Below are 9,379 nucleotides of genomic sequence, written 5' to 3' on the forward strand. Positions count from 1 at the left end.
ATCTGCATACATTGTCATTTGTACAGAGGAGAGGTTTCTTCAAGTGACTGCCTAGGAAGTAGTACTGTGGAAAGGGATCTGGGGATCATAGCGGATCACAAGCGAAATATGAGTGAACAGTGTAACACCATTGCAAAAAAAAAAAAAGCAAACATCATTCTAGGATGTATTGGCAGGAGTGTTGTAAGCAAGACGTGAGAAGTAATTCTTCCGCTCTACTCTGTGCTGATTAGGTCTCAACTGGAGTATTGTGTTCAGTTCTGGGTGCCACATTTCAGGACAGATGAGGACAAATTGGAGAAAGTCCAGAGAAGAGCAACGAAAATGATTAAAGGTATAGGAAACATGACCTATGAGGTAAGATAGAAATATTGGATTTGTTTAGTCTGAAGACGAGAAGACTGAGAGGGGACATGATAACAGTTTTCAGGTACATAAAAGGTTGTTACAAGGAGGAGAGAGAAAAATTATTCTTCTTAACCTCTGAGAATAGAACAAGAAGCAATGGGTTTAGGTTGCACATTAGGAAAACTTCCTGTCAGGTGTTTAAACACTGGAATAAATTGCTTAGCGGGGTTGTGGAACCTCCATCACTGGGTATTTTAAGAGCAGGTTAGACAAACACCTGTCAGGGATGGTCTAGATTATTGGTTCTCAATTTTATTTTTTTTTGAAGTCCACTTGAAAATTGCTGAGGGTCTCGGCAGACCACTTAATGAACTTTCCAAATGTTATTTGTATCTTTACTAACGTAAAGTGCTTTGGATAAACCCACTACATTAAAAAAAAAGTAATAATTAACTTTTTTTGTTCTACAAATAAAAGCACACAACTCATATTTTAATATCAGTAGTCTTACCTTTCTAATGCGATGGATGTGCCCTCTCTCCCCTGCTGCGGCAGCCCCCGACCTGGGACTGGGAAGGATGGGGAGTCTCTCACCTGACACAGCAGCCGCAGAGCTGAGGCTGGGAAGGAGGGCCATCTCTCCCGAGCAGCCAGAGCCCTGGAGCTGGGGAAAGTGGCCTCTTTCTTTGGCCCCTGCAGCCCTGCATGTCTCAAATTCCCCCTATGATGTTGCACTCCATATGTTTATGGAAATATGCTTATGAGTGTAAATATAATGCAACGGGAATATGCTTTATGCAAAAGGTTTATTGTAAGGTATCATTACAAAGCTTATGATCTACTGTGTGTATTCATCCTATTTGTATGAATGTATCATTTTTGTATCTAAAACTAGAAATATGAAGTTAACTCTGAGGTCCTATTGTAATTATGCAAAGTGTGGACCATTAATGGTGGTTTAGAATCTTGATGGCACCTATTGACTAGGACAGTTGGCTGTAGATGGTTTATTTACCTGCAAGCCTTCTTGTGGACATGGGGGCCAGCCTGTGCAGGAATGAGGTCTTACGGTGACGTGACCATGTCACCTGATACTGGAATCCATTTTAAAGCTGGTGCTTTTCCATTTAAAGGGAAGGATGGGAACACAGAGAGACAAAGGATTCCCCTCTTGGGCCAGAGCTATAAAAGGTGGTGGAACAGAACAAAAGGGGCTACAGTCACGAGAAATCCCCTAGTTACCACCTGAGCTGTAAATAACTAGAACTGTACCAGGGGAAAGGATTGGTCCTAGACTCAGGAGGAGTCTAGTCTGTGAAAGAAGCTTATTGGGACATCTTTGAGGGTAAGATTTACCTGCATTCAGTTTCCTACTGTATTAGGCTTAGACTTGCATGTTTTGTTTTATTTGGCTTGGTAACTTACTTTGTTCTGTCTCTTATTACTTGGAACCACTTAAATCCTACTTTTTTTATACTTAATAAAATCACTTGCTTATTATTGAACCCAAAGTAAGTGACTAATACCTGGGGGAGCAAACAGCTATGCATCTCTCTCTATCAGTATTATAGAAGGCAGACGATTTATGAGTTTAACCTGTATAAGACTAATACAGAGTAAAATGGATTAATTTGGGGTTTGGATCCCATTGGGAGCTAGGTGTCTGGGTGCTAGAGACAGGAGCTAGAGACTGAACCTGTCACAGCCCCACCCCGTTATCTGACCTCACTGCCCCCTCCCACTTATTTCCAACGCCACCACCTCATCTTACACGTGCATCTGCTATACCTGCGCGGCTCCACTAATTAGGTGAGTGGCCTTTTCTCTTGGGTGCAGCCACCCAGGCATGCACCTTAGAGGGAACTATCCATGGACCTGAATGGAGCTCGCAGACCACTGGTGGTCCATGGCCTATAGTTTGAGAACCTCTGGTCTAGATAATACTTAGTCCTTCCATGAGTGCAGGGAACTGGACTGGATGACCTTTCGAAGCCCCTTCCTGTCCTATGATTCTGTGATTCCAACAACCTTAACCTATTCAAATATCTCTTGAAAAACCACTTGTGCCATTTCACCTACATTGAATCTACACCCTGTTCATACCTTTTGTTTTAGGTGAGTTTTAGGCTTCCAGTTATGTTAATTGAAGGGTGAGTTCACACATCAGTCTCAATCCCATAATAAGGTTTCATCTAGCTTATAATAATCTTTACTACCAAACTGTACTTATCAAATCAATGAACAAAACACTTTAGGTGATTCACTATCCTTGCTTTTTTAATGTGTTTGTTCAGTTACTCACTAATTTGAATCTTCCAGTCATTAGTGCAAATTAGATAGGTTCAGCTGTACTTTCAGGAATGTCTGATACATTTTCAATATTTAGTTTAGTTTGTTGGCTAACAACTACGGTACATTTTTAGCAGTGCTGAAAATCCACTTTTAATACATAATGCAGCATTCTTTATAAAGATAGAATATACATTTTCCTTTATATACCAAAGCAAAATGACACCAGTTGCGTAGGCTTTTACCACAGAAGCAGCATATGGGAGTTGACTCAACAGCCAGCAAAAAAATTCATTAGGAAGAGCAATTTCATAACTCAAGCACAGTTTATAGATGGGTTTTGAGAAATGGAAGAAAACAGAGAACAAGAAAGAGGTTGTCCTATATTGGCTGACAGATGTCACTCAATCTCTTGTTTTACTTAGACTGCTGGAATACTGCTATAAGTGCATTTTATACTTTTTCTCACAATGATCCATGTAACTCTTAAAAGGTATTCTTATCCTTTGGATAATGAAAAGGAGCTAAGATGAAAATTAGGACTTTTTTATGTTAGTGTTTCTGATGCTATTGGCAAACTGGGTGCCCAGGTCAGGCATAGAACCAATTTAACAGCAAACATGAGAACACTTTTTCCAAAGTTCCATTTTTTAAATTTTTGGGATCATTTTCAGATGTGAATAAAGGGAAATTCTGGTACTATCAGGCTGTTTTCAATAACATCACAAATGCCCCCTGAAGTTCTTTTAATATGTGATAACTACTTCATCCTTCTCCTAGTCTGTCTTACTTTTTTGCCTAGTTCACATGCAGTCTCTGTTACTATGCATTTGTCTATCAATTTTCCCAGCATGTTTGAAGGGGAAATTCTATAGCTTTTCCTTTAGTGATGCACAATTAGAATATTTACATTGTTACTTGCTTGGGGCCATGTCATTCCTTTCACTTATTGCGGGATCATACCCACTTTCCTCCCACCTCATGAAAGCCACCCACCAGGCCAAATCCTCGCATGGTATAAAGTGATATAGATCTAAGAATAAGGGGCAGCAGGTCTAGAACCTAGTTCCGAAGATTCCCTAGACAGACAAGGCCTTCATATTATTGTCTTACAACTCTGGCAGTAGAAAGACTGACCAGATATGAGCGTTGGGGGCCCACACATCAAATGCTGTGCCATTCACAGAGGGCCTGAGTGACAGGATCTTCCTGCCTGGCCCAGTGTGACCATAAGAGTACCCCAATGATAGAAGGCCAAGGGGCTTCCGGTATGTATCAATGAATCTTGATCAGCTCAGTGCACGCCACACATTGTTGTCATGATATTTATTTAAAAGGTGTCTTTCATTTTAAGCTCTGAGTTGGATCTTGGCTAAGAAGTAGCCAGCCATGCTGGAAGAATGACCAGGGTGAGAAAATCACTTTGAAAAGAAGACTGTAGTTTGTTAAGTTTGGTTTTAGTCTTAGAACTTGGAAGCATATTTTTATGTTTGTTTATTTGTAACCATTTCTATCCCAATTTCTTCTATTAAATATCAGTTCTCTGTTAATTAATTAAGCTTGTTTCATTATACAACTGTATCAGTGCAGTGTTTCAGACTGAAGAGTAAACTCTTCAACCAAACGAATAGCTGGTGCTATGTACAGTCTCTTTAAAGGAGCAGCAAACTTGATATGGTTTTGTGAGTGCTACAGTCAACAGGGCTGAGCACAGCAGAGATGGTTTTGGGGAAACTCAGGATTGGAAGTGCTGTAGGTGTTATCGTTCAAGGAGTAAACAGACTGGTGGAAGCCAGGGGGAGTCACTATGCTGTAAGCAGACTGCTGGGGTCAGGTCTCTGAGCCAGGGTACACAGTCTTTTGGTCTAACTGAATCTCCAAAGCATCATACCTGGACATACTATTCAAGCCTGGAGAGAAATCATCTATAAAAATTGGCGAACCTTAGAAAGCACTGGACATCCCAGATGCTCTTGGGTGTAGCCCAGGTCAAAATTGATGGGACTTTTCCTAGATCTATGCTTATTCCATTGGGAGAGATGACATGACACAAGTGTCGACAGGGGTTTGATCAAATTTGCATTTCTCAGGTTTCCATTCAGGTTGACCATTTACTCGAAATTGTTCGTGCTGGTCATGCAGAGTATGATTCTCTGGGGGAAAAAAACAACAAAAAAACAAAAGAACATCATCTAGGCAGATTAAAACAAACTGGTCCAGAACATATCTAAAGATATCATTAATTAAGTGCTGGAATGTGCTGGGGGCATTACAGAAATCAAAAGACATAACTGGGTACTCAAAATGTCCATACAGAGTGTGAAAGGCTGTTTTCCATTCATTGCCTTCTCAGATGTGGACCAGGTTCTCGGTGCTGCATAGGTCAAGATTAGTGAAAATGTTATCCAAGTCTACCCTCTTCAGTAGTTCATTGATCAATGGCAAGGGATAGTATTCTTGATGGTGATGTTGTTCAGAGGTCGATAGGCTATGCAAAGGCTCAGGGTACCATCCTTTTTCTTGACAAAGAGGACTGAGATCTAAGGAGAACATATAGAAGGATGGATAAAATTCTTCGCTACATTTTCATTGAGGTATTCCCATAAGGCCCCGAGTTCAGGTGCTGGCAAAGAATACATTCACCCAAAGCAGATTTTGGCCCTTGACCAGAGATTGATGGGGCAGCCGTACGGCCTATGTGAGAGCAGGGCATTGGCATTTCTTTTACTGACTATGGCTGCAAATACTCAAAGCTGCTTTCATTGAGATTCCCATCCTGGTACACCCAGATCCAACCCAAGCATTTGTAGTAGAAGCCGATGTATCCAGTGAGGCTATTGGGGCCATAGTTTTGCAGAGACACAGACCTGAACAATTACTGCATCAGTGTGCCTAACGCTCAGAACAAAACTACAAGATTTCCGACAAAGAATGCTTTTAGCTCAAAGGGGTGCAATACCCAATGCAGGTATACACAGACCACAAGAACCTTGAGTATTTATGCAAGGCCAAAGCCCTGAACTAAAGACAGTTTCATTTGGCACTATTCTTTTCCCCCTTTTGATTTTGCATTATATATTGACCTGAAACCAAGAATGGTAAAGCTGTGTCACATAAAGGGGAATACTACAACAACTAAGAAAACCATAATTGAAAAAAGCCCCTTCTTCTCCTCAAATCTTGCAAATTCCTTGATGCTGCAGTGGAATGGGATCTCCTTTCTCTGATCTGGTCAGCTTCACAAGGTGCCAAGGAAGTTGCAGCTTCCCCAGAGCAACCTGGTAGTTGTTCCAAGAGATCACATTCTGTGATAGAATAGCATATATGAATGGTTACATCTACGTCCTACCAGGGGACCCCCAGATAGAGATACTCTTTATATGTCATGATGCCCCCCAGGTCTGGCCACCTGCTTCTTTTGATGTCCCAGGATGCAGACAGAGATTTAGACCTATGTCAATTCCTGTGATATATATGCTCACACCAAATTTTTGTGCACAAAACTGCTTAGCACAGAGGTGGGCAAACTTTTTGGCCCAAGGGCCACATCTGGGTGGCGACATTGCCTGCAGGGCCATGACTGTAGGGCTGGGGCAGAGGTTGGGGTGCAGGAAGAAGTGTGGGGTGTACGAGGGGGCTCAGGACGGGGTTGGGGTGCAGGGAGGGGTGCGGAGTGCGGGAAGGGGCTCAAGGCAGGGAGTTGGGTGCAGGATGGGTACAGGGTGCGGCAGAAGGCTCAGGGCAGGGGGTTGGGGTGCAGGAGGGGTGTAGGGTGCCGCAGGGGGCTCAGGCCAGGGGGTTGAGGTCCAGGAGGGGTATGGCAGGGGGATCAGGGCAGCAGATTGGGGTGTGGGGAACAGGAGGTGTTTGGGGTGCGGGCTCCGGCTCGATGCCGCTTACCTGGAGTGGCTCCAAGGTGGCAGCAGTGCACAGCAGGGCTAAGGCAGGCTCCCTGCCTGCCCTGGTCCCATGCTGCCCTATGCTGCTCCTCGAAGCGGCTGGCACCATGTCTCTGCGCCCCAGGAGGGGGCTGGGGCAGAGAGCTCTGCATGCCCTCGTCTGCGGGTACCTCCCCCCGAAGCTCGCATTGGCCACGGTTCCCCGTTCCTGGCCAATGGGAGCTGCAGGGGGTGGTGCCTGCAGGCGAGGGCAATGTATGGAGCCCTCTGCCTCCCCTCTCCCACCCCGTTCATCTCCCGATTTGTTCATCCCCAATTTTGGCATGAGATTTGCCAGCTATTGAAACATCGGTACCGGCGTATCATCCATGGACCATCCCCAGACAAATGGCAAACAGAAAGAGTAAAATAAGTACTAGAACAATACCAGTGGTGTTTCACTAATTACTGTACCATAAAGATAACTGGTCCACTCTTCTCTCATACGCTTAGTTCACATATAACAACAGTGGCAATGTCACCACGGGCCAAATCCCCTTTTTCACCAAATATGGATTTCATCCCTGTTTTCATCTCATGTTCCCAATCATCTTCAAGAAACCAGCAGCTTGTGACATGGTCCAGTAAATCCACTATATCCAGGAAGAGCTCAAGGAACACCTGGCAGAGGCAAAGCAGGCCCATAAGCAATATGCAGCTCGCTGGATACAAGAGGACCCAAAAATCAAGGTTTGGCTATCAATCACACTTTTTGAAATCAGTTAACTGTTCCATAAACTAGATCACAGTATCTCAGACCATTTCAGATTTGCCAGCTTGTTAATTCCATCAGCATTAAAATTGACCCACCAAGGTTGCTCAAAATATACCGTTTTCCATATCTCCCTTTTGAAGTCATTTACAGAAAACCTGTGGTTGAATGAAACCACCTCCACTACCCATCCAGGTAAAGTGCTATGAAGAATACCTAGTTTGGCCATACTGGATCAAGCAGAGTCAAGTATGGTATCTTATGGACTCAAAGAGGTGTGGTCCTAGGAACTGGCCCAGCACATAAACACCCCAATCTCATAGAGACTTTCAACAAAAAGTGTCCCAAGAAGCCAAATGATGTTGCAGGATCACCCTTTTCAGGTGTATGTGGAACAGCAGGTCTAGAACCTAGATCAGCCAACTCCCTGGTTAATAACCACCTTCACCTAACAGTTCTGCCACTGGAAACACTTCACAGGGTATGAGTATCAGGGATGCACACACCAGAGGATATGCCAGCCACAGAATGCCTAACTGACAGGACATTCCCGTTCCTGATTGGCCCAGATGTACTTTTTAATTCCAGGGAGGCTACAGGAAGTTTGTTTGTGTAACTAGATGAAACCTCAGCTAGCTAGTGCTACAAACTCTGCTTCCACGTGCTGCTCCTGATCCCCCATTCCTGACTTTGGCTTTACCTCTTGACTCCAGTATCTGGTTTCTCCTGCTTCTAACTTCAGCTTCCTGACCTCGGTCTTTCCTCCCAGCACCAACGTGGCCTTGATGCCTGACTCTGGCCCTAGTGTCTGACCTCAGAGAGACCCATGACTCAGATTCTTGGCATCTGACTGTGGCTCTAGCCACTAGGCCAGCTGTCCACAACTTCACCTTGACACACTATGTCAGTTTATACCAGCTGAGGACCTAGCTCTACATGTGTAGAGTTTCATGTTTTAAAGGTACGTATGGCTAGGTGAGGAGGGCAGGAGTTGGGTATGAATCATTTTCTGTGACATCATACTCCTTCAAGCTTGCAGAGATTTCCCTGTGTAAGATAACATTGTCCCTCTCTGGTGTTGCTCATGCTATGAGCTGTCAAACTTCCAAAAATTAAAAAGAGGCTGGAATACTGCACAAATCCCCTAACCCACAGTGAATGCTTTGAGATCTGCAGATTTCCCCAGGTACCTCTATGTGGTTGAAAGACAATGTTCTCTGTCCCCACTCCTAGAAGTTTTCCCCATATTTTTACCTTTCCTCTAGATCTTTACATGGAAGGACATGATTAAGTCCTTTCATTAGTACTGTAGCTAGAGGCCCCAATCCAGCAAAATAATTATGCATGTGTTTAAAATAATAAGTGGTCTCGCGGGTCCAAGTCAAATATGTGCTTAAATGCTTTGCTAGTTCAGGACCAAAATGAGTACAAATTTTGTGTGTCTCTGCTTAGGATATGAGATAATCACAGATATCTATGAGAATCCTGTTTGGTTACTAAATTGTACACTAACATACAAAAGGATAATTTTATGTACTGTATCTAAAAGATGTGTGGGTATTAAACCACCTCACACAGGAGCAGCAATCAGTATTATTATAGTGCCACCAGCCTGCCAAGTGTGATCACCCTACTGCTCCAGGCAGTCAACATTGCTGGTCCTGCCTGACTGGAGCCAAAGTGTAATTATGCTAGAGATATGTAGACTTAGCATTTGTCTTTTCCAAAGTTATAAATCTCATCACAACTTCATAGTCATTTTAAATAAAGGCAATTTGTTTTAAAAAAGGAGTTTGGGGATATATTGTCTTTCAGTGGTGGAAAGCAAGAAGCGTTCTATAGCAACACATCAAAGGATACACAAAAGGACAAGTATCAGAATAGCTACAGGTCAGAGGTTATCTCCCCTTGTGCACCATGCAATATCTCTAAAGCTCAAATGCCATTTGTAACAATACTGAGGTTATTCTGTAACTCCACAGCATTACACCCAAGTATAACACATTTGCTTATTAGTTACAGTAAGTAAGCAAATTAGTAGCAGAGAACTTTTGCTGAACAGACAATGGAAAAACTGCCCAAGATTGCCCAC

At 43.3% G+C, this 9,379-nt stretch overlaps 1 long non-coding RNA gene across 1 annotated transcript; it reads left to right on the plus strand.

Moving 5' to 3' along the window:
• Positions 1 to 503: 503 nt before the first annotated feature.
• On the plus strand, positions 504 to 6,491 carry LOC115647431. The gene is made up of 4 exons (XR_003999318.1): positions 504 to 514; positions 1,652 to 1,658; positions 6,149 to 6,242; positions 6,479 to 6,491. It is a non-coding gene; the product is annotated as an uncharacterized LOC115647431 (long non-coding RNA).
• Positions 6,492 to 9,379: the final 2,888 nt, after the last annotated feature.

The sequence above is a fragment of the Gopherus evgoodei genome, chromosome 1, assembly GCF_007399415.2.
Source record: "Gopherus evgoodei ecotype Sinaloan lineage chromosome 1, rGopEvg1_v1.p, whole genome shotgun sequence".
NCBI lineage: Eukaryota > Metazoa > Chordata > Testudines > Testudinidae > Gopherus > Gopherus evgoodei.